A 24800-nucleotide genomic window follows, 5' to 3' on the forward strand; every position below is an offset into this window, starting at 1 on the left:
AGGCCTGGATTCAATTAACTGGCAGAGAAAATGCTTTTCTCTCTCTCTCTTTCCTTAAGACAGTGGCTGTCCTTACTTGTGAAGGTCACCCGCAGCATGTTCTTCAGGGAAAAGGTAGAAAGCTGGGGAAGCTCACGCTGTGGCAGCTGCCACCTTGGTAACCTCCACAAATACAAACATCAATTGTACAGAGAACGGTAACTGTTTTAAATAGGTTAAAAAATAAAGCCTGGTTATTTAATCTAGTGTACATGCTAGGTGGGTCAATATCCATCACTCTCTCCCCATCTTTCTTCCCCACCCCTCAGGTCTCTGAGGGCAGAGGTTTAACTCCCAGCTGAGGAAGCAGAGCATGCTTCATTTAGTAGCACCGCAGCAGGGCTGCTGGGGATGTCATGCTTCTGATGAGACATTAAATCAAGGTAAATACTAATCTTGTGGGCATCTCTGCTTAAGAAGCACGGGAAGAAAAAAACAACAAAACCTTCATGGCTCTTGTGCTTTGACCTCTTAGTACAGTGAAATTCCTCAAAGCAAGGAAGCCCAACTGCATGGGGTACAGGAGGTATCAAAGTTTCTGACTGGTTAGTTGTGCTTCTTTTGTTTGCTCTAGGGGGTGATTTTTTACAAATAAAAGGATTCTGCTAAAAGTAAAAAACAACAACAAACCACACAGTTTTCATCAACAAGAGCAGGCAGATACTGTCCCAAGGCCCTGGTTAGCACTCAGACCACAAAATCATCCTTTCTATTCCTTTGTACACTTCTCTCCCTTCCTCCCTGCTGTAAAACCTACCTCTCCCCTTACACCATTACAGCACACATACACTCTTTCATCCTACGCCCCAAATGATGTGGGCCATTTTCCCTGTCTAATGGATTCAAACGCTATTAGAACGCCAGCAGGTCAGGTCAAGCCAAATCTGTGCAGCAGTACCACAATATTTCCTTTAAGGCTAAGAAACAACAGGTAAAACAGCTGCAGTATTTCAGTCTCTTCTTCCCTTCTTCCCAACCGACTGCAAGGACCTCTCACTGAAGATGCATGATTTTCTCTTTGAAACAATCATGATGCAGCTGGTAGTTGCTGGAGATCCTAAGTATAATTGTTCAAGAATTCTTTTTTTTTTTCATAAGCAAGTAATTTACAGTAATTCTTGTTGAATAAAAATGCTGCACGGGTTGCACAGGGAAGGAGGGAACTGTGGTTTCACAGGGTGGGTAAAGAACATGACCAGCCCTCACTTGTACAGTGGAGGTGGTTGAGAGATAAAGGCAAGTTACCACACAGGGCCTCAGCTCTGCAGCAAGTACATGCACTAAGTCAAGGGGGCAGAAGTATGCCCATCATATGTGACAGAGGTCTGAGGTGCACTGCAGGGGCAGCTATAGCTTGCCACAAGCATCACCCTGATGATGGGCAGGGAAAAGTTTCCTCTAAAGGAAGCGGGAGGAGTGCAGAGGGAAGGAGGGAAAAAATATACCTTATTATTTGGGGTTATTGTTTTTGGTGGGTAAGAAAGAACTAAAAATTGTTTGATAGCATCGCTTTGTGAAGAACAAACAATTCCCTTCATTCTTCCTCTGTCATGTGGAATTAACAGATAGAGCTAAAGCCAAAGCTACTGATTTCATTAGGCGTACACTAGGGACGAAGTTCTCCCTGCATACCAAGCATGTCATTGTACATATTTAAAACTTTTCCTCTGACCACGTCTTTTCAATTACTTTCCCATCTCCACACCTCCCTAAACTCTTTGAGCAAACAACTATTAAACTCCAGAGAGCCTCAGACTCACTCTTCAAGCCCCTCCATCTGGATTTCCCCTCTTCATCTCCTCATCCAGAAATCTTACTGGGGATATTTCCTGACTCGCTGTTGTCTTCTCCCTGAAGCCTTGCTGCCACCCCAGGTGCTGCTGCTCATTCCTTTCTGACAGCTTTTCTCTGCTGGAGCTCTCACAGCTCAGACCTTCATTCTGCTGTTTTTTTGTTGTTTTTTTTTTAACCTAACCTGCAGAAAATCTTCATGCACACATGACCCCATTCAAGGAACTCTGAGTTTTTGCTATTCTATGATCTTTATTCTTACATCTTTGAACCCTAATACCTCATAAGAATGGCAGCCCACCCCAAAATCTTCTCCACTATTTGCATTACTTACCTTTGCTGCTTAGCATTCTCTGCTCTCATCATCTGAGTCTGACACTTGGGAGTCATTCTCAGCCCTTTTCCTTCGCAAAATGTGGCTAATTTCTTCATTGCCATCCTTTATTCTTTTGCACCTGTCACTTTCATATTGCTCCCATCAGCCACATCAACACACACCCAGCAGTGAAATTATTTCCCATCTTGATGAATCATCCCTCCAGTCACCCCAGTTTGTCTGAAATCAGATGCATCCCCCTGTGCACTACCAGTGCAAGACGGTGGCTAGAAGAGCCAGGAAGAAGACAGGCTGATGTGATTCTCTGGCAAGTTCAAAAAACCCTAGAGAAAGTTTTATGAACTCCCCCTGGGAGGTCAGGGCAGCTTTTTTGCATCCTTTTGGTGTCTCCTCCTGCCTGATTGAGCAGTCAGGCGTTTGGCTCAGGAGAAGTACCAACCCGGGGAGCCATGCCCTGGTCTCTCAGGACTGGGCTTTGGCTGATGTTGGTCCAAGGATGCCCACGTTCAGAATTCACATGTTCCCTCTTCCCCACCCGCCTCTGCCTGAGAAGGAGATTGTGAAATGGTTTTGTCTGTACTGCTGAAATCTTTGTAATAGCAAGATTTAGAACAGCAAACTTAGCGCTGAGGCTTGTAAGCCCCGTGGGGACTCAGGTGCCTTTCAGGCATTACGTGTACCAGTGGCTCTCTTTGTACTAACCGAAGATGACAGAGGAGCGGGCTCAGTGCACTCACGCAGACCTACATGACGTGAACCTGCTCTCCCCGTGCCCATGCGGGCAACGAAAAAGCTCTGTCTCCAGCCTCCGAGCATCTCTAGTGCCGCACACCCCCGCGGCACACCCACACCCCGCTCCGCTTCTCCTCTCCTGGCAGTTCCCAATGCCCACAGACGCGCTCCTTGCGCACAGAGCTCTCCTTTTCTTGCGGGCACACCCACCCTCCGCTCACCGCTCCCTTTGTCTCCCCTTTCACGTCCACGGAAACCTCCTCCTAAAGCCGCACACACGCACACCCCAACTGGAACCGGCCATGGGATGGAAGGAGATGGCTCCTACGTAGGTAGCGATGTTACTAGTGAGAAAATAAATACCGATCTATACATTTCTTGCTCTGAAAGGAGGGGGCTGGGAACGCCCTACGATGCAGACGATGCGCCCGCAGCGAGGCTGTCGAGAATGATTTTTCCCCTGCAGAGTAGCGGACCCTTTGGTGAAACATCAGGATCCTCGGTGGGGGAAACAGCGAGACAGCCTTCGTCACCGCACCGCAGCGGGGAGGGAGCGAAACGGGGCTCTCGGAACCCTTTTCTGCTACGAGAGAAAAATAGCGGCAGCACTGCCTCCCGAGGGCTTCGGATGCAGTTGCCACAGCAACGCTACATCTGAGTCAGAACTATTAGGGATCACCATGGCAACAAGTGTCTCACTTGCCATTTCCAGAAAGCTGGCGGCTTTGGGCTGCAACCATAGCAGGGGCAGGGTTGGGCACCCACCCTTCTGGGTCAGACCTGCTCCAGGTGACTCCTTGCGGTGTCCCCGGTCCCCGTGGCCCCGAGCCCACATCTGTCAGGCTGGATGGAGCCTCAGTCCTGGTGCCACAGCCCCGAATCGCTCTGCGGAGCCTCCGAAACGAGCAGATTTTTTTAACCTGTGAACTCCAGACAAAGGAGGAGACAAAGCTCCCCGTTGTCTGCCGGCTCTCGCCCTCCCCTCCACGCAGGAGCCTTCATGCTCCTGTGAATATTGAGTGGAGACAGCAGCCCCCGAGGGATTTGCATTTCACACTTGCCAGCAAATGAGCAACAGGAAGAGCACACCGAGACGCCAGCACGGTGCTGTTACCAATATGCGCATTAGGCATGCACTCGCTGCAGAGCCTGAAATTGCTCCTTTCTTTCTCTGCGCTTTTGTGGTCACAATGTCAGCGCTGTCAGTGCCCTGGGTCCTGCACCCATCAGAATACAGGCACATCTGCACGCTGGATCAAACCTCTGAATGTGCCATATTCATGTAGTCAGACGCACGTGTGCATGCAGAGCACAGCTCTGCCTTTTGCACAGTGCGCTGGCTGGTGATTCAGGCTCATGCAGGCAACAGGATAGAGGCTCTCTGGAAATGTGTGCAAAGCTTTTAGCACCTCCATGTTTGTCTGTGGGGAGTTAGGTGCAAGAAGAAAAGACTCCAGCCCGAAGGAAAGGGAGGAAAGCATCCCCAGCATGTTTACGTTGCCATTCTCTTCCTGACAGTGTTCAAAGTGACTCTCAGTACCATCCTGCTGTAGAACTGTTTGAGATGCTGGCAACACAGCTCCTGCAGAAAACACATGGGAATCTCAGTGACCCATGCGAGGCATTAGGTAGCTCTGGGTGCTAAGACTTCAGCTTACTTGCCTTTCCTGCTCAGTAACCTCCACACAAACTACCCATAATGGCCAATGGACACCAGAGAGAAGTTGCTATCAAATATGCTGGTATTTGAAGGGCAGATGAAGCACAGATTTGCTTGACAGGGGCTTCATGTTGCACACGGTCTCACAGCAGCTTAGCAGACTGGTAGAAGCACCTGCACATTCCTGCATTCCATGTTCAAGATAGCACATATTGGCACATCCATTTAGAGTGGTGAGACACTGGCACAGAGAAGCTGTGGACACCCTATTCCTGGAGGCATTCAAAAGCAGTTTGGATGGGATCCTGGGCATCCTGACCTGGTGGGTGGAAGCTCTGCCCATGGCATGGGATTGGAACTGGATGATCTTTTAAGTTCCTTCCAACCCAAGCTATTCTATAATTCTATCCTGCTGAAGGACATCCTTCATCCTCTATTGACTGCCACCTCTCAGGGAAGGAGACACCATGCCCAACATGCTGGAGCCAGATGTTGATGGATCCCTAGTAATGGGACTGTGCCACTGAACCTGCCTTTACCTCTGAGCTCTTTCAAGCTGAGTTGTAAATGCAGCTCCCTGCTGGCAGCCCACTTGCCTGGAGCTACTGCAATTTGAACGAGCCAATCTTTTGAAATATTTTTATACTGCGGTAACTAAATTAACAGGGCAGTAACAAAGCCATATCCGCTGCAGATCAGAGGGCTGATGGGAAATACCAGTAACAAACACTCACCTGCAAGCAGGAAGACTCCCTTCCCACTTGGGGCTTTGAAAATGGACGTGTGGTTACACGCAATCACAATTGCTACTAAATGGATAGGAAGCAGGTCTTTATGGTCCTGGAAAGACTGCAGCCGACTTTTTCTTCAGGACAAGCTTTAGGAATAAGCAGCCAAGGTGCCAGGGGACTTCCATCTTCCACACCATTTATCCGTGTGTTCCGTCAGTGTCATGGATCAAATAAGGCATGGTCAAAATTACCCACTGTTTTTGCCAGAAATAGTGAGATAGTTCCCCCAGAAAAATAGCTGGTGTGCACAGCGCTGGCTATAGAAGAAGTTCTTCCTGGATATGTGTTTCAGTTCTCATTTAAACCAGCCCAAACCAAAATCTCTACTTCAAAAACTAAGGAAAAAAAATCCTACAATGAAATTTTTATAAGTACGTAGGTTAGTAGACTTTAAAAAATGGATCTGACACTCCCAAGTCACTTCAGAAAAAAAATATTTCTTCATAAACAAGCTTCCCTTCAGCCGGGCAATGGAGAGACATATTTTCTAGATAAGGAGATGTTTGGTTTTTTTTCACTGAACTGTTATCATTAGTCCCCAGAGTGAACACGCCTGTGGTGTTGACTCAAGGCCATTCACAATTCATTCTTTCTCTGAGATTTCATTTCAAGTAATTTTTCTGCTGACCATGCTGTTCCCAGCAGTACCCCATAAGGCCATTCACACCATTCTTTAAATATTAGCAAATGCACAGTGCCATACTAGATCTATGAAACACCAGCTTCTTTCTTTTTAACAGAAGGATCTGCTGCAGGCAGCCGTGACCATAGGCACATGCATGGCAAATTGGTCCCTGCTAATGACTGAATGAGGATAGTCTCACGTATCAGTCACCTATTTTTTCAAATATGTTCCTCATTTGTGGCTTTTTTTTTTTTTTTCCTTTGGAGGAATAATAGCAAACCTGCTGGTTAGAAAGCTCAATGCCTCTCCACAGCCCTGAAATGGGCCTGGATTGGTCATAACCCTGCTGCTCATTTAGTTGGTCTCAGGACCTTTTGACAAGCTGCAAAAAGTTGGGTTGGGTCTAAGAGCAGCAAAAGATGTTGTCTCACGCCAAGGCCTGCATTTGGAGCTGGACTTCAATGGCATGAGTGTCAAGGGGCAGTAGGAGTGGCCAGCTCCGTTTTCCTGCTTTCAGATGTTTCTCCCCTCAAATGCTTACCTCACTCAGCTCCTGACAAGAGGTGAAATACCACAGTGACCAACTGGCATTCTCCCACTCTTCCACGGACACAGCCACTCAAAAAGTGATTTCACGTACCCATGCAGGGACAGCAGGAGACTATACAAGGGCTCTCTGAAACCTCTTCCCCCTCTTCAGTCTGAGGTCAACTTGACAAGGACACAAAATAGCACAAGTTTGGGCTGGTCCTGTTTTATCTCAGCTTCAGGTCTTTGGTCCATGTTCAACCCTGCAGATATCCCCTCTGGCACAGGGATGCTCCTGTCTGTGATCAGACACCTATGAGGTTGCCAGCAGCTCCAGAATTCTGCTGCAAAGAGATTCCTGTGCATCTGTTCAGCTAACACAGCCTTGGGAAAGGGATGAATTATGACCCTTCGGTCTCAGGTCTTTTTGTGTGTGGAAGAGAATGGGAAAGGCAAGGAAAATGTACTGCTGGATAGTTTTTGCTGCTGTGGCTCAGTTCTTGTTAAGTACTGATTAAAGCAAGCAAGCTGGAGGATTTAAAAAGGATTTTCCATTAAAATTAGTGTACAAAAGCTTTATTACTAGTCCCAAATGCTGGAAATCACGTCAGGTCTCATCAAAATCCTGACAGTGGCTTAAATCATGAGATTAAAAATAGATGTGTTGGCTTATTATTATTTGTTTTATGGTTTCTGAATCATTATGTTAAACTGGCATCAAGCTCTTAGTATTCTTGCACGCCAAAAGCTCAAAAAACTCACTCTAAAAATATTAATAAAACCCCTGAGATTCTTGACTTGTCATGTTCCTCCAGAGTCCCAGTCATCATGGGGGAAAAAAATACTGTCATAAGATCCCTGCTAAAACCATAAGATCAGCAAGCTTCTTTCTTCTCCTCAGGGTTTCCAAATATATGTTTCATTTGCTCTTTTCTGACAGCAGTAAATACAATTGGTGACTAAGCAGCACAAAGGCCAGGTTTAGTTTCAGGAGAAAGTAACACTTTCCAGTTATTTAAGTGTTGGCAGAAAGCCTGAAGATGCTGATAACCCAGCTATCAACTAACTTCCACGCTACCATATTGCTTGCACATTGCTTAGCATCAGCCTCTTGAAATAGATCCAATTGATTATGACCCTGGCTGTAGTCACAGGGGCTTGCAGCCCCAAGCGTGACCATAGCCCTTGCCTTTTTGCAACCCACACTAACACATACAGCACCCTCTAGCACCATTTGAAGGTATCAGGTCATATTTAATTAGATCAGTGGGCACCTCTACTTTCTACTACTCCTGGAGCTACTATGCTGTGCTTCTGTTACTCATGGTCAGCCCTGAAAAAGAGCTTTTCCAGCCAGAACAAATGAAAGTCCCATCCAGGTATATGGCAGCGGCAGGGATGGAAGGGGGAACAGAAAGAAGGTGCAGAAAGGCACAGACAGTGGACACCAAGCCATGAACCCATTTCCTCCATGACCAGGTAAGTCTCTGGCAGAGATCCAGGCAAGTCTCTAGTAACCAGCTTCCAGCAAATACAAACCCCAGGGGTGCAGCGTTGCTCTGCCCTCTGAGCCTCCCTAGCCTTGCTGAGGGCTGAGGAGCTTTGGGAAGGGCCAGCCAGGGTTTTTCTGCAGCAGTGGTGCAGTCCCCAGCAGATGTCAGACTCACACCTCGGTCTTGAGGGGAAATTTCAGGGCTGGGACTGAGCGGTCAGGCTGATAGTTAACTCGTGCTCACCCAAGTTTTCTGCAAAGCACAGAAATATGAATGCATCTGGACGTGCCAATTATTTGTGCTCCCTTATGGGCTCAGTGTCCATTTATTTTTAAAACAGCTCTCTTAACTATTTAAAGTAGGAGAGAGACAAATCACAGATAACCTTTCAGACATAGGCAACCTGATCTCTTTGTGTGCTACGTGGGACCTGCATGGCAGAGATCAGGGACGTGCCACCAGCCCTCACAGAGCAGGAGATCTTAGCATCACAGGCAGCAATGCAGGAAGGACCCCGAGATGCCAGAAGGGTTGAGAGGTATAGCCAGAAGATGCAAACACTGGGAGAGAAGAAATGCTGAGCGAGGCAGCTGGGGGGGGGGGGCTGACAACGCCTGCCTGTCAGGGGAGCAATCTGACAGGCAGACAGCCGGAGGAGGGGAAAAAACAGCTCACTCTGGTCCACGGACCCATAACTGGGTTATGGAGCTATGTAATCCACTTAAGCTCTAAGATCGTCCTGCCTCCCTCCCCCAGCCTTTACTCGTCTCTCCTATGCCTCTAATATTCAGAAATGTTTCCTCGAAGCTTCACAGGAAGTCTTGACAGCGGTTCAATTTGATTAGAGCTCACTGCAGAGTTTTCCCAGAGGATGGTGGGAAATGCAGAGATACATACCCCCCAGAAACCTGCAGGGTATTGACGTCTTCATACGGTATCTGCAGCACAGAAGAGACCTGCTCTGTAAGAAAGGCACACGTGCAGCAGAGAGGGTTGGTTGCTGCTTTTATTTTATTTTTTTTTTAACCTGCATTAGGAATTATATGTGGACACTTAATGCAGTTTATTCTAAAACAGCTGTCTTTTCCATTATGCTTCATTTACCCTGAGAGAGATTGGAGCAGCGCAAGATGCGAAAGGCCTCTTAGATCATCTAGCCCATCACCCCACAAATGAAGAATTAATCCCATTAAGGGCCACTGTTGGCTTCAGGATTTGGTCCTAATTGCACAAACACAAAGCCATTATAAGATTGCAGTCTGAAAGAGGAACTTTCTAGGTTTTTAGGGTATATGAGTTTTTAATTAAAGGGGCTTATCCGCATGCTAATAATGAGGAAATTATTGTCCACTTCTGTTCTCATTTCATTCCTAAATCCTGATGTGCTAGAGGCAGGGGGTGAGAATGTGCAAACACGCATATGTACTACGAGATCAACAATGCACAGGTATATCAAAAAGACAGATCCTTACCCATGAGGGGATTATGACGTAGTTTATTATATTGATTGCAGCAGCACATTCTAAACAAAAGAAAAAAAAAATCATTTTATAGGAAGGATCGAGATTGCAGCAAGAAACCCTGATCAAAAAAGGAGGAATCCACACTGATTTTCAAATGCTTTGGGTCAGGAAAACACAACAGCTGAACATGTTGTTAGCAAGAATGTTCACCCTTGTATTAAATAGGATTTATCTATAAATGTTTGGGACCCTAATGACAGGTTGTATGGGGCCCTGAGTAACCTGATCTAGTGCCTGACTAAGAGGTTGGCACCCCTGCCCATGGCAGGGGGGCTGGAACTAGATGATCTTTGAAGTCCCTTCCAACCCAAGTCATTCTATGATTTTATGCACAAATTTTGTTTGCTCTCTAATTATTCATTTAGAAAAGATGTTCAGTCAGGAAGGGGACTGGGTGATAAACTTCCCTGGAAAAAAATGAACTATGAGGGTTCTATAGAATGATGGTAACAGAGTTCAGAAGGTTGTCCCCAGCAGACAGGTACAAAGGCAGCAGGAGAAAGGCAGCATCAAGGGCACAACTCATGATGGACCACAGGGTAGGAAACTGCAAAGAAGCCCATTGAAAGAAGACCAAAAATTTCAACAGGAAAATAGAACGCAAAATTCAGAGAAGAAATAGTGTAACTAAGGAATCCAGCTATCCCTGCTCTTTCTTCATCTTTCAGCATATTATGGATGACAACTAAGAGCTCAAAGCCTTTGCATAACTTAATTATAAAATAATATCAACAGTACAAGATTACTAACCTTGAATTTGCAAATTTTCATTTTGTTTTGGGCTGAATGAATTTGCGCTTTATTTTTTCAGATAAACCATACACTCTGGACATCTTCTGTAATAAAAGTGTGTCCAACGGTTGAACAGTGCTAACGGATTTTAATAAAGGCTAATTAAGTAATGCTACAAGATTGGATAGAGCATAAGCCATGTCCCCAGCAAGCCCTAGAGCCAATCTGAGGGGAAAGGAGAAAGGGGTCTTATCCTTGTGAAGCTACAGGGGATTATTTCACCTACTGCAATTTTTAATAAGACTATCAATCAGCCAGGAGGGATGTTTACCCCCCAACATATCATACAAAGACATTCATTCCCTGGACACAAACAAATAATGAATTGTTCTTTGAACCAAGAAGAAGATGAGACCCACTGAGATACCACCTCAATCAAAACAGAAAGCACCGAGTCAGAAATATAACCCTAGGAAAGACAGGGTAGCAAACCAGACTAAATGGATGCATAAATGTTTGTACATTATAGAAGGAGGGACTGGAGTGAAGAATAAATTGTAGCAAGCCTTAAAAGAGATTTCTCAGATATGTTAGTGGTACAGATAGAGAAATTGTAACTGACACCTTAACTCCTACTGAATATCAGCATAGCAGGAAGAGCAAGAAGTGGGGAGCCAAGACTCCAAAATTCAAAGTTTTTCTGCTGCCTCACACTACCTGAACTAAGAGTTAAAGTAGACTCACAGCTTTACTTTAAAAAAAAGTCTCTGTCCTTCCTGGTTGTAGAAAGCTTGGAAACACAAAGCAATTACACCCTAAAGGAAAGTGAAATGAACTCAAACCTTGTTATTTTAAAATACATTATTAGATTAAAACTCTCAGGACAGATATATGTGGGGACAGCCTCCTGTTCTGTGAATGCTTAGGACTGCAAAAAGCTGCTTAGGGAAGGAGAAAAGAAGATTTCTTTCACATGCCACCTAGAAAAGATGAAGAGGACGAACATGAGATATCTTTTAACATTGTTTTGGCTTTTTTCTGTGTTTTCCTTTCTACATGGCACTCTCTGGTGTCTATGTGAGGTTATATCCCCTGAAAGATCTGCAATATCTTACACATATGTACATATGTGTGTGATATTGCACATTGCATCGCTATTCAGAAGCTTCTACACGTGTTACAGAATCATAGAATCCCAGAATCCCAGAATTTGGGCTGGAAGAGACTTCTAAGACCATCAAGTCCAACCATTCCATATTCAATACTGTACTAATTCTGTAGTAACTTCAGCAAAGTTTGGCTTACTATTGAATTTGTTAATGTTATTACCTGACTTAGCTGAAGGCAAAAACTCCATAATTTTCATTTACAGAGTAAAATATGAAGCAGAAAAACATGATATTTTAGAAGCTTAGTATAGAGTCATTGCAATAACAGAAGAGATAATTGTGGTAGTCTAAGAAAAATAGCAAGAGAAGCTGTTGGGAGAAGTATTATCTTTAGTCAGACCAATTGATACGGTTAGAAAAAATGATAAAGTTTTTTGCACACAAGCATCTTTCCTGTCCTTTCTCCCCACCCTGCCAAACATATCAGCCTGTCTAATAAGAGATGTTGCAACTCCTTACAAACCTTGCTTCATTTATAGAGAGATGAGCGTGTGATCAGGTGAGATGTGACAAGCAGAATCAGCCACGCATGCAAACTGGATCTTGAATTATTGAATGGCAACCATGTGGCTGCCACCCTAGCAAACAGATCTGAACAATAAGAGAGGAAATCTGAGGAGCATTGTTTATGGCCATTTGTGTTTCACCCCCAGATATCTATTTTTCATTTGTATCCATGTTTTTTAATGGCTTAATGAAAAAGATCTCCTATATGCTTAGCTTCACACGCACTATCTCTGCGCATGGGTTCACTCCCCCTTGCTTTCTACTGTCTGCCATTCAAATTAGCAATATCCAAGGAAAATATAATGGAGAATCAGCCAGTATTTGTCCAGTGTTCCTGCCCATGTCTCTGGATTAGACCTCAGGATGATGTAAACCAATGGAGATCCCCCTGAAATCACAGAGTTCTGATGACTCATGCCAGTAAAGCATCCAACTTGTTTACTTATTAGCTGTTTATATGTTACATGATAAATCGTTCCTATACTGACAGTTAATAAAAGATGTATTTATGTAAATGAGAGAGCGAGCACAATTTCTCCAGCATTATGCCAGACTGGAGTTCAATTATAAAGGATTTTTCTCTCTACAAAAATATCACTTAAAAGACAGACAACAGACAGACAGACAGACAGATGCCATGTTTGTTTTGAAATATTGGGGCTCTAGTTAAACACAAAAGCCATAAAAACTCTATTTTTTTCTCAACAAACGTAAACTTGTCATAAAAACAGAATTTCCATTTGGCGACACAGTTGTTTTTTCAGGTTCTGCTGGAAAGCATTCAGCCTGAAGAAAGTCTTGGATTCCCAAAGGCTCTTCTGTTGTGTTGGTTTTTTTCCCCTCCAAATATGTGTCAGTTCATCCACTATAAGAGATTTTCCGGCCTAAAAACCTTGCCTCACTTACACCTTGAGACACTCATACTAAAACAGCTTAGATCCACCATTCGTTAATGCTGGCTTTCTGTCTTCAGATATATGAGAATTACATACGTGTGCTGCAAAAAGAGAACTTGTAAGACCACCATGTGTTCCTCCCTAAAAGGGAAACTATGAATCAGTCACAATATACATCTGCAGCAAAACAATAGCTATTGTCCTTTCATTTTCTCTGACAACTGGAACACAGACATAGAACAGCAGGACAACGAAGTTGTGTCAACATGCAGGAGGGTTTTAGAATGCTTACAGATATGAGTCATCTCAATCTGCTATTGAACACTAGAACTTTGGCGTTCCAAAACTTTCTCAGTGGTTTGATTCTCTTTATTTTTGTCTTAATTACTTTTCCCCATCACTTCAGATAATGTGAATGGAATGCATTCAGGGCTTGCAGAAAAAATAAAAAATTCTCTCAGGACTGGGGAGAATGGTCAATTTTCACCAGACATTCTCATTTGACTTAATAACTCTTGCTTCATGACATACAGACACAAAACACCACATCCAAATATAAAACCTCCTAGCATTACAGATGAGAAAAATGTTGTCAAGATATAGCAGGAGAAAAGCCTTTGTGCTTTTTTATAGGTATACACAGGCAAAAGCACCTGCCCTGGCTAATGCTTTCCACTATGTTTAGAGTTTCTAAATTATTCTGCAGTGCCCCCTTTCTTTCCTTGCAAGGCACTTTTCCATTATTGTCTTTTAGCAGAACATCTTTGTCTCATCATTAGCAGAAATACTCTTCTCTTGTCTTTTGGGACTTGAATGAGAAAGTGTCGCCCTACTTTTTTTCTCCATTGTTACTGTAGGTGCACAGTCATCGTCTCTAAATGCAGTTTAAGATCACTGATTCTGTATTTGGTAACAATCTGACAGAATTTGGCACGCTACACGGGGGTGAGGTCATTTGATAGAGCAGAGATTCTTCGTGGGGATCTGAGGCTGTCTTGCTTATTATAATCTGTTCCTCCCAAGAACTCTTCTGCTGTTTTAACTTCTTATCTAACAAATATTTTGAGTACCATTCCATCTCTGGAGAGATTATTTGCTCCGTGGTCCTAAATACTGATATTACAGTCTAAACAATTTGATGGGCTGGAGAATGGGATTGTGCTTTCATATGGAGCACATGCAGCTCTTAATGGTGAGCTTAATGGTAGCTAGCAACATTTGCAGCACTATTCAGATTGGTACCACGTTGCAACATCCTTCCCCTTACATTGACAATTCTCCCTCCCACCCATTCACCTCGTATACTGCTCATCTGTTTTATCCAGCTAACTATCTCTAAGCACCTCCTGCCCTGATCATGACCCTTTGTATTTAAGTCATTACAGCCAAGCTCTTGGAACACACTGGGGATATGGTGAAAGCTGATCCCACAAGAAATACTGCAATTCTGCAGCCAACTCTGCCTAAGTCCCCACTCCACTTTTATTTGAGCCCCTGCCATGGGAAGTATTGAACTGGACTAATGCACAGCAGAAAGTAAATGCATATTGAAGAACTGTTCAAATTTTACCTACCCACATATTAAATGATCTTGAATTTGGGGAATAGATGGGCTAGGGAAGAAAACAAAGCAACAAACGATCTGTTGGACACGGCTTTGGAATTGAGTCAAATCTCCACGCTTATGTATGCGTGTGGTGAGGGGAGTGCACAAAGGGAGGGAAGCCAGGCAATGGGAATATCTCACTATGAGCTAATCTGTTCTTGCTTTCCTCCTCCCCTCCCTATCGCTTCTTTTCTCCCTTTCTCTCCTGGGGGATGACTCACACCTGCTCTGCCCTGATACTACCATTTCCCATCAGAAGCACACAGTCACTCTGATGTCATCCAAGCTGTTCTGTGTTAGATCCCTGCATTTCTGACATCTGTTCTTCGGTGTGCAGGATTCAAATGTGTACAGGCAAATGCTGTGATGGAGAACAAGCTCATAACTAAGCGGGGACTCCTGAAATCCAGCCATGCACCTATGACATGTTGATAATGCCTTGATGGCACTGCAAGTTTCTGAGGGCTTCAGACTACTGGGAACTCCATTTCATGACAGTTCACTGAGCCTTTCCTTTGTCTGGTCTTTGTGTGTCGCTGGCAAAACATTCACTGGTTGACATGAGGTCCTCAGACTACTGACTTTTCAGATGCAAAGATTTGAGTCATTTCATCTGCATTTGACCTTATTCTACGTATATCTCCTGCTTTAGCTAACACATACTTTCTCACTTGTATATAGACAATCATAGCAGCATTCTCTAATGCTTCCTACTTTGGTTTCCAAGCTCTGAAAACACTAATGGATAAAAAAAACAGGACCTCATCACAGTGACAGCAACCACTGTTTTAATTTACATTATAGGAAGCCAAAGGCACAAAGTAAATTAAGAACTTACCCAAAGTTGTATAAGGATTTAGGAACAGAAAATTGAAAAAGAATGAGGCAGTATAATCTCCAGTACTGTTTTTGAGAGTCAAGATTGCTCTTCAGTGCAGCTAAAAGTTTGTGCAGGCTCTTAAAATCAGTTAGTTCTGCAAAGTTTCACATCTCAGAGCTTCTCTGAGAGTTTCAGGTTTGGGTAAGCCTGTATACTGCAGGGACATTCAATAATACTGGCTGATGTTGACCTCCTTTATGGCTCAAAGCAAGGCTATGGACTGAACCAAAGCTCAGGAAACCACTGAGAGTTATAGGTCTCTATACCCACTGAAATAGCCCATGCACAGGAAAAACTGCATGTTATTCTGAATGTGACTGAGGAGGTATTATTCATTTATTATCCTGTGATTTATTCTCCATCTTTTGTGGGTACACCAGAAATACACATTAGGGTAGTACCCACTGTTCTTTGCACACTTTTCAAAGGTGGGAAACATAGTTGACTATGAGTTGTCAGAAGGAAGTTCTCTGTGTGCATAGATACTGTACTTATCCAGCATATACCTCTTCAGCAGACAGCTAGAATTATCTGAGGAATGTGACAAATGAAGGCGTGATGCTTTCCCGACCTAGGAAGATGTTTTCCTTCAGATGTGATCCCTGTACTGCATTCTGAGAGTTGCAAGCTTAAGGTTGATCTCCAGGAGAAGCCAGACGTGAGCCTTTTGCTGTGGCAGCTAAAAGCCCTGGAAGAGACCTGCTGGGAATATGAGCATCCTCTTCGGTCACAGCTGTCACACCAGAAATAAGGGACAGAGGTGGGCAAACTAGCTGCCCATCACAGCACATATGACCTAATTTTTGGATGTGCTGTGGACTTTAACTGACATGAACCCAGACTTGCAAACAATCCAGAGGAAAAGGAATTTCCTTTCTCCTTAACATGAGAGAAGCAGCCACCCTTTTACAATTAAAATAATCATGAGCATATGTCTGGCTGCTTGCATAAGCCAGTAAAACTAAATCCACAGTTACAAAAACTCTCGTTTTCTTTGGGAAATGTGATACTGAAATAGTGCCTTGGCTTTTCCCAGTGATAATTTCCCTTTTCTCTTATAGGACAGATAAAATAACAAAAAGAGTTCAGCACAGGTTTCCAAAAGGGCTTTTACATTTATATACAAGGGATACATATGCTACTTTCTAGAAATTTTTATCTGGTTCATCTACTCGCTGTTTCAGGTGTCACTGGAATTCACAGTAGGCCTGTTTTATATAAACTCCAGAGCTCTTCTGCAGTTCACTACGCCCTCACTGAGCCTCTGGATTTATGCTCTGCTTTCTTGCCTACCTCTCCTGAATGTCTTATCTTCTTCCTCCTATTAATTTGTCCAAGATATCGCCTACCTACCACAGCCTTCTTTCCTCTATTTTTTCCTTTGATTCATCAGTTTCTGCTTCATCTTTCACTCTGACAGTGATCAGCAGGGGAACTGAGGGCCACGAAGCCTGCCTGATCCCTCCACTTGGGTACTGATCACAGTTAGCAGAAGCTTTATAGCCCCATGTGCCTGACTGCCTCAAAACATGATGCAGAAGCAGTCACACACCATCTTTCATTGACTTATTTGCTTGTGATTGCAGAGACAGAATAGGACAGCCAGGAAAATAACCCTTTGTAGTCCTTGCTTCCAACCACAGAGATTACCAATGCAAGCGTGGATTCCTGTTCAGATTGCTGTGTGGTGCAGTCCATGAATGTGCACTACCTGTGTATCTCCTCTATCTCCCACCCTCTTGTTCCTGTTATACTGAGCTCTAGGAGGTGCCATCCTCCTTTTCTGTGGCACTGAAGCTGCACTGTCCAGTAGTGAGACAGTCCCTCCACTGCCTCATGTGATGCTGCCAAGTCTTACTAGCTACCTGCCATGCCCATACTCACAGATCCTCTAAACTTCTAATAAAATGCAATTAATTAACATTTAAATGCCAACACGAAATTCTTCAGTGATGTGCACTTACACTGATCAATATTTCCAAGAAACCTAAAGCTCCAGCTCACTGAATATGGAGCCTGGCCTTTGACAGGTGCTTCCTCATTCTGTATCATGTCTCCTTTGGATCAACATCTCCAGCTAGCATCCTTGGGGCTCCAGCAGGCAACAGGGCTGCACTCGCTCCCACTTTGATGACCTGAGCAGGAATGAAAGAACTGTTCAGGAAGCACAGAGAGAAATATCGAGTATTCTTAGGTTTGTCAGGGATGAATAATATATTTCCAGTTGGATGAAAAATAAGGGTTCTGATTGTATTTGAAAAACAAGTGTTTATTTGGAAAGTTAAGTGCTTTCTGCTGAGTAACTACCGCACTTTGAAGTTATAGAGTAGGCTAATAGAGTATTTGTGTTTTCTGAAGATGCAGAATTTTCTGGCAGTCCATGCCTGAAATTTCCCCTAGAAAATCCACAGGTTTTTGGTATTGCCTTTAGTACCTGCTAACCTTTCTATCTCACCATTTATCTCCATTTGCAGGCTGCTACTCCTGTCAGCTGGTCCTGTCAGCTAGCAGCTGCACTCACATGATTCTTCCAGTAGGATTCATGAGACAAAAGTAAGAGAACACACTGCATCAAATGTGTACACATGGCCCTTACCTTTCAAAACTGATTCATTAGTATGCATTTCTTCTGGAAGTTTTACTCCAGAGACTGGCAGCCTGAAATGGCTGAAAATGTTAGGACTTGCCGGGAGACAATAAGAGCAAAAAATGTAGAAATTCTCAGGCTACTGTAGAAGCCCATTATTTCTGTTTCCCATCTCAGGAGGGCATACAGCAGAGCTGGGAGAGGTTCAAGATATCATGGATATACAGAAAAATTCAGATACCAAGTATGTCTAAGTGACTGAGGAATCTTCAGCCTAGAGATTATAGAATCGTAAGTGCCGTGAAGATGTTGGGCACACACATACCTTCAGAAAGGAGAACCTTGAGCACCAAATAAAGCTAGTAAGCAGTTGGTTCAAAGCAGACAGAGGAGATATTTTTTCTTACAACACTCAGTTGAACAGCAGAGGTCACTGTCACAAGGCATTGCTGTGAACTTAGATTCAGAGGGGTGCTGGGAAAAGAAATTCCACGGTACCAAAATGAATCCTGGTTCAGGATGTCCTTGAGTTGGAAACAGTGCTGCACATATACTCAGAAGAAGTACTTCCTACACATGCTTTTTTCTAACATGCTTTCCTAGGTATCTACTTTTGGCCAACAGCAAAGACTGCATATTGGGGCAGTAAAAACATTGCTCTAACCCAGTACTGCTTAAAAAGAAAAGGAAAAGCTTCACTTTGCTGGAAAGGAAGAGGATAAGCATCCACATAATAGAAAAGCACACACTTCTATTCGTAGTAACTTTAGTTACAGCTTCATGGAAGAAACCAAGACCTGGAAGTGTATGGAAAGAAATCTTCAGCTCGATATAAGAATCCTTGAAGCTAGGAAGGCCAGTCTGTGATAAACCACTTGGGTGCCACTTGGTACTTCCGAGAGGCTGAAGGAAGAGCAGCTTAATGGCTTTTGCTTCACATTTGCTTTGCATTAATTTCATGTGTCTGTCCTCTGCTTGCTTGTCTGGGCCAAGTATAGGAATTTTCCCCTTACTTTGAAACATAACTTGTCTTCAGGATGGGAAAAACATTAAACGGGTCACAGTGAGTTGAGCATGCTGGCCTTCCTACTGGCACTGCGATTTTTCTCACAGAATTTTTCCACTATTCAGACCGCTGAAAACCGCTTGGTGTGGTGCCTTTGTTTCTTTTCCTTAAGTTTTCTTGGAGTGTTTTTGTTTGTCTCTTTGTTTTCTGAGTGGTTCTTTTTTAAAACGAATACCCCACTGTATCAGCAATATAGCATATTAATGTCCCTCCTGTCATCTTCCATGGAACATTTTAGTGAGCTTTTTTGGTCCTATGTTAGGCCGTAAGTTTGTTGTAAGCATTTATATTATGGCTGTGAGCAGAGCAGATGTTTTATAAAATTTTCTGAACTGGATCTTTAAGGCATGCTGGTCCTTCCTCTGGTGTGTTTCTGGGAACAAAAGCACTCTCCTCACATTCAAGGACAGCTTATTTGTGTCCTCATGGAGGCACAGTGATGGCAAACCATGCTGTACATTGCAGTGACGTTTTAGGGACTCATGGATTTATGCTGGCAGGGGAAAGAGCAGGTTTCTGTAGGTGTCCTGAGCTTGTCCTTCAGATCAAGATGGAAAAGCTTTGGTTTGCATCCACGCTCACACAATTTCACACTCAGTTTCTTTACTGTGCCTGCCATTCAACACAGAAACTAGCACTTGTCAATCTTTTCCAAAGTCCTCAGCATAACTCCTAACTGATTTGTATTTACTCACAGTGCTCAGAATAGAGAAATTCATTTGTGAAGCTAAGTGCTACCAAAGGGGAAGGTCTTCTGTCTCACAGCTTCTCATATCCTTGATCTCTATAGAAACCCCGGCTTGGTGCCAGAGATGAGGCCTGACCCAACACAGCTGAAACTGGAAACATTCTGACCCAAATGGTGTTGAAATGGGCAGACTCTGCAGTGCATCACAGCTCTTGCTATCTGCCGTCAGCTGGGAAGGCCACCCAAGTCCCTTCCTTTCTTATTTACACACAACAGGCCAGGATCAAAAAGCTCACTGTTCCTACATCCTCTCAAGTCTCAAAACCTCCTTTTATATTGGAGGAGGCTATAATCAGAAATGGAGGAAAGAGAGACCATTTAAAATCTGTAAGGTTGAAGTCCTCTCCCCTTTCAACTGAGTACAGAGGCAGCACGTGCTGCTGTCTTTGTAGATTCCTCTAAACAACCACAAATCTCGTTCCAGGAGCTGCGCTCAGCATCTACCTCATGCTCCTTTTCAGCCACTAGGCTTCCCTCCTTTCCCTTTGATTTTTCCATTATCTCCTGTGTATTCTCTGTGCGCTGGCCACTCCTTCAATTGAAAGCCATTACTCTGCTTCCTGAGATTCAAACAGGCTGCCACCTTTCATCAATAACAATTTCCCTTTTTTTCCCTCCAGAAAAAAATGCCTGTCTAGCAGACAAAGGAAAGCACCTCTCACATAAAAGTGGAGCAGAACTAACGTATTTACTGTATTTGCCTATTTTATTATTCCTTGGAGATGTATTAGTTTAACAGGTTTATTTATGGTACGTGAAAAGTTAAATATTCCTTTGTCCTTGGGATTTACATAAACTGGTGCAGTGTGAGATTCTGGGATTTTTAATGAGGTATTTGTCAAAATACTCTCACTGGTAGATTTTTTTTTAATACCCTTGAGACCATAAAAAATCATTTCACTACAATACTCCGCCTCTATTGGAGCCTGTGTGAGTGGCTTGTAATATCCTGCAGATGTATTCTCTTTAGTCTGTTGACTTCTCTTTGGAGCAATAAAGGAAAGACGAGCAGAGCCTAGAGGATGCATTGCAGACCCTCTCCTGAGCTAGGACAAAGTGGAGCAGCAGAAGCAGCAGCTTCATACACTCTGCATAGCTCCCTAGCAGGGACCTTGGGGATGCTGCAGAGCCCTTCTAGTGCTCACAAACGCCCATGTACGGAGTTAAGACATTCTATAAGCTGTTAGTGTAAAACCCTCCAGGCCAGGGAGTCTTCTCTCTCTGCTCCTTTCTTCCTTAACAGAATGAAGAGAAGCAGCTTAATGTCAAAAAAATTGACATTAAGAAAATTGGAGGAACAGGAGGAAAATTGTGGCACGTGATAACTGTCCTGAATAAAGTCGATGTGTGATGTCCCAGGCTCTCAGCACCCAGGATCGTTCTTATCTTTACTCTAAGGATACTGTCCATAAGAACTGGGCATTACCATGAGGCCATTATCACAGGAGCTGTGTCCAACCAACCCATTGCTCCTGTGAATTTTAGCATCAGCTAAAATGATCAGCCAAAAGGCACAGGTCAAAGTGAAGAATGTATTTGGTGACAATGACCTTTTCAGTGCTGTGTTAACCTGCTAACACTCTCAGCAGTGCCAGGTATTTACTTACGATGGTCTTTATGGGTTCAGGCCAAAAACATAGCAAGGACTGAACAGAGAGCTCAGATCCTGGTGCTCAGAGCACCACTGATCATCCAGAGGTGATCAAGCATCACTCTATGGGCAGAAGAGGTCCCTTTCTGGCCACAGAACAAGGTGGACAAGTGAGAAGGAAGCTGGTTCCAAACACAGGGAGCGGGATCAGTCCTGATATTCCAGGCAGAAGAGAAACAGGAGTGGGTTATGTAACTCATGTGGATCTCTCCCTTTAAGGACACAGATGGAGACAGACAGGAGACAATTATATAATAGCTTTATTTACAGGTTTGGCAAATTTCTTTGCAACTTCCACATTTCCTTTATTGTGCAAAGCAAGCCAGATGGAAAATGAAAATTAGAGCTAGTTAGGGATACCTTCATTAATTCGTTTTTACTTAAGTAATTCTTCTGAAAATTAGAAAGCTCTGAAAGTTCCTTTAAAAGAAAAAAATCCACAGAAAAAAAAAAAAAAAGAAAAAAAAAAAGGTTGCACCAGAAAATAAACTAATCCCTAATTATCAACTTAGTGGAGTGAATCAATATTTATTTCAAAACATGCTAACTATATATATAAACACAGCCTCATTCTTCCCCAGTCTGTGTGGGTGTTGGTTTCCGGCTGCAGCACAGCAAGCACAACCTGGATAGTACTTAATTCTTCTTGATCCCAGGAAGAGACAACATGAGCTCAGTTTGCACCACAAGTCAGCACTAAATCCTATCAAATCTCCATGCATGGTGACTGGCACAGAAGCACTAGGTGTAGGTTAATTCTGATGTGAAGTGTGATACCTACAGATATGCAGAAAAAGGCCTCAAGGGACATGGTTAGGATGGGTAGTTCCTTTACAGACCTTGTTTTCAACTTATGTAGAGAAATCATCACACACACGGCTGTCAGAATTAGGAATAACCTAAAGATATTTCTTTGTCATGGTTTCTTTGCCAGGTATGTATGGATTCCTTTCTAGCAAACTGATCAAGAGTCCACTGAAGATGCTTAGTCCTTCCATTGGCTTTAATAGGCTTTCTATCAAGGCCCACAAGGTAAATTCTATAAAGTATTAACCTAAATTCTATAAAGTATTAACTAATTCTGAGTGCCCTCAATTCTCATTGAAATGCCAGCAGTCAGCATCTCCAAAGGGGCTCTAGATCCTGCGTGACAGGCAGTGAGTAATTTATTTGTTTTTTAAGGTGACACTTCCAAGGTCATCTGAATCACGCGTGATTGGATGTCCATCTCTATGGACACAAATGCCTCCTTATCCTCATGTCGGCGAGAGAGGCAGGATCGATCAGCAATGTCACACAGTGATAGACAACTACAACAAAAATTGGGTGCAACATTACAGAGTAAGGTTGCTATTTACTGTAGGGCTGTTACAGCTCCTAAAATATTCATTCAATTTTTAATAGGTTATCTGTTAAGTGAAAGAAAAAAAAAAAAGAGCCAGTTCTCTGAAACTAAATAAACACTTGCTGAATGGAACCTTTAAATTTCAGAGTACATAGCTAGCTTTAAAAGCTGAAGTGCAGTCATTCATTATTTATAACCACTTATAAATTTTGAGTAATCTGCTAAGAGTTATTACCTAACACTTTCTTTTCAGTGTCCAAAACATACTTACTGCATGCAGACAGTGAGATTCAACAAGGTGAAGGAATGAAAGCGCCCTGCTCTTTTGAGCATCAGGGCTCCTGTTGGCTGTCTCTGTAACAGAGGGTCTGGTGCTTCTCACAGCATTCAATCCTCTCCTGCCTGGAGGGTTTGCAGCCTGGAAGCAAGACAGATCTAAACTGTCCCCTAGGTGTATCTGCCAAAGACATAGAGATAAAGGAAGAATCTCTTGAGAGTAATTCATCCTTTCCTAGGGGAAATTGAGATAATTAGTCAGGATGGGATCTTCCATCTCTTTCTGTTAATTCTCAGGAAAAGTCTAGATGGCTCTTTAGGTAGCTGAAGTCAGGTAAGATTTGCCCATTTATAGGCCACTCCAAGTAGTATTTTTAGCAAAGACAAACGCAAAAGGATTACATTTTAAAGGACCCCCAGAAAACTTCACAGAAGGGATGGGTTACCAGGATGGCATTCATCCAAAGATATTGAATATCCCAGCCTCCATGTTTCAGGAAAGGTTTAGGTTACATATTAAAAAGAAGTTTCTCACACAGAGGTGGTGACGCACTGGAACAAGTTGACCAAAGAAGTTGTGGATGCCCCATCCCTGGAGGCATTCAAGGCCAGGCTGGATGTGGCCCTGGGGAACCTGGTCTGGTGGTTGGCGACCCTGCACATAGCAGGGGGGTTGAAACTAGATGATCATTGTGGTCCTTTTCAGCCCAGGCCATTCTATGATTCTGTATGATTCTGTGATTCACGCTGGTCGAGGCACAAGTTGAACTGTCCAGGACAAAGGGCTGCCCTGGACTTGGGCTTTTGCAGACTCTTCCAGTCTTCTTCACTTCTTTGGCTGAGGGCCAGCGCTGACATTTCCAAGTATAAGTTCTTTGTTCAAAGGGGAAGATGGAACCATATCTTGTGCTAGGTGCAGCAGGTAAACACCTCAGGGGAATCAGCACAGGTATGGTGGGAACTAGAAGCCACGGTCACATATCCTAACATCCTCCTGGCTGCATTTGTGCACACTGTCTTTTCCTTTGCTGAAAGAACACAGAGTCATGGCTGCAAGAGTGTATGTGAGACAAAAGGTTCATTGGGGAGGTATTTCGTGCTCAGTAAGGAAAAAGCACTGCCTAGAAGTACGGTACTTCAATCCAGACACCTTTATCCTCCTCGGGTTCCCATTTAATTCTCAGAAGTATAAACAATATTATCTCCAAAACTAAGTTTAAGGAATGAGGATAATCTCTCTCTCTCTCACATGCTTGCTCCCTTCTATTTCCTTTTGCCTCCTTCAAAAATCCAAAAGCAAGCTTGAAATGCTAAAGAGAAGCAGCTGCACTAATGTCAGAGCTTCTCTGAGGACATTTCCCAACAGGCCTGGAAAAGGATTACACTGTAGCTGGTAACAGTAGGGGATGTTGATTTCCAAATCCCTTTTATTCAGCATTTGTGTCAGCGTTTTCATGCGTGTTACCGCTGGGCTGAGCCAGACGTAAATCTGTTCTTACTGGTCCTCTCATTAGCATGCATGAAACAAACATTAGCAGAGTGGGCATCCACACTGACTGACAGCAATCCATTTGAATGGCTCTGGGAGTGGATGGGAGGCAGTGCGCAGCGGGGTCTGGCAAACAGACACAGGAGGGCTGCTGCTGTGCCTGCATTGGTGTCGGCACACTGTTTGATATGGGCAGAGGCTGTCTGCAAGGCAGGGCGCGTGGCAGTCAGCATGTCAGGGGCAGCTCGAGGTGCTCCAGGTTTAGCAGGGGAAAGCAGGGGAGGTCCTTTATCCATCAGTGGAAAGAAATATATATTTCTTGCCAGGTC

The sequence above is a fragment of the Lagopus muta genome, chromosome 1 (assembly GCF_023343835.1).
Source record: "Lagopus muta isolate bLagMut1 chromosome 1, bLagMut1 primary, whole genome shotgun sequence".
NCBI classification, from domain to species: Eukaryota; Metazoa; Chordata; class Aves; order Galliformes; family Phasianidae; genus Lagopus; species Lagopus muta.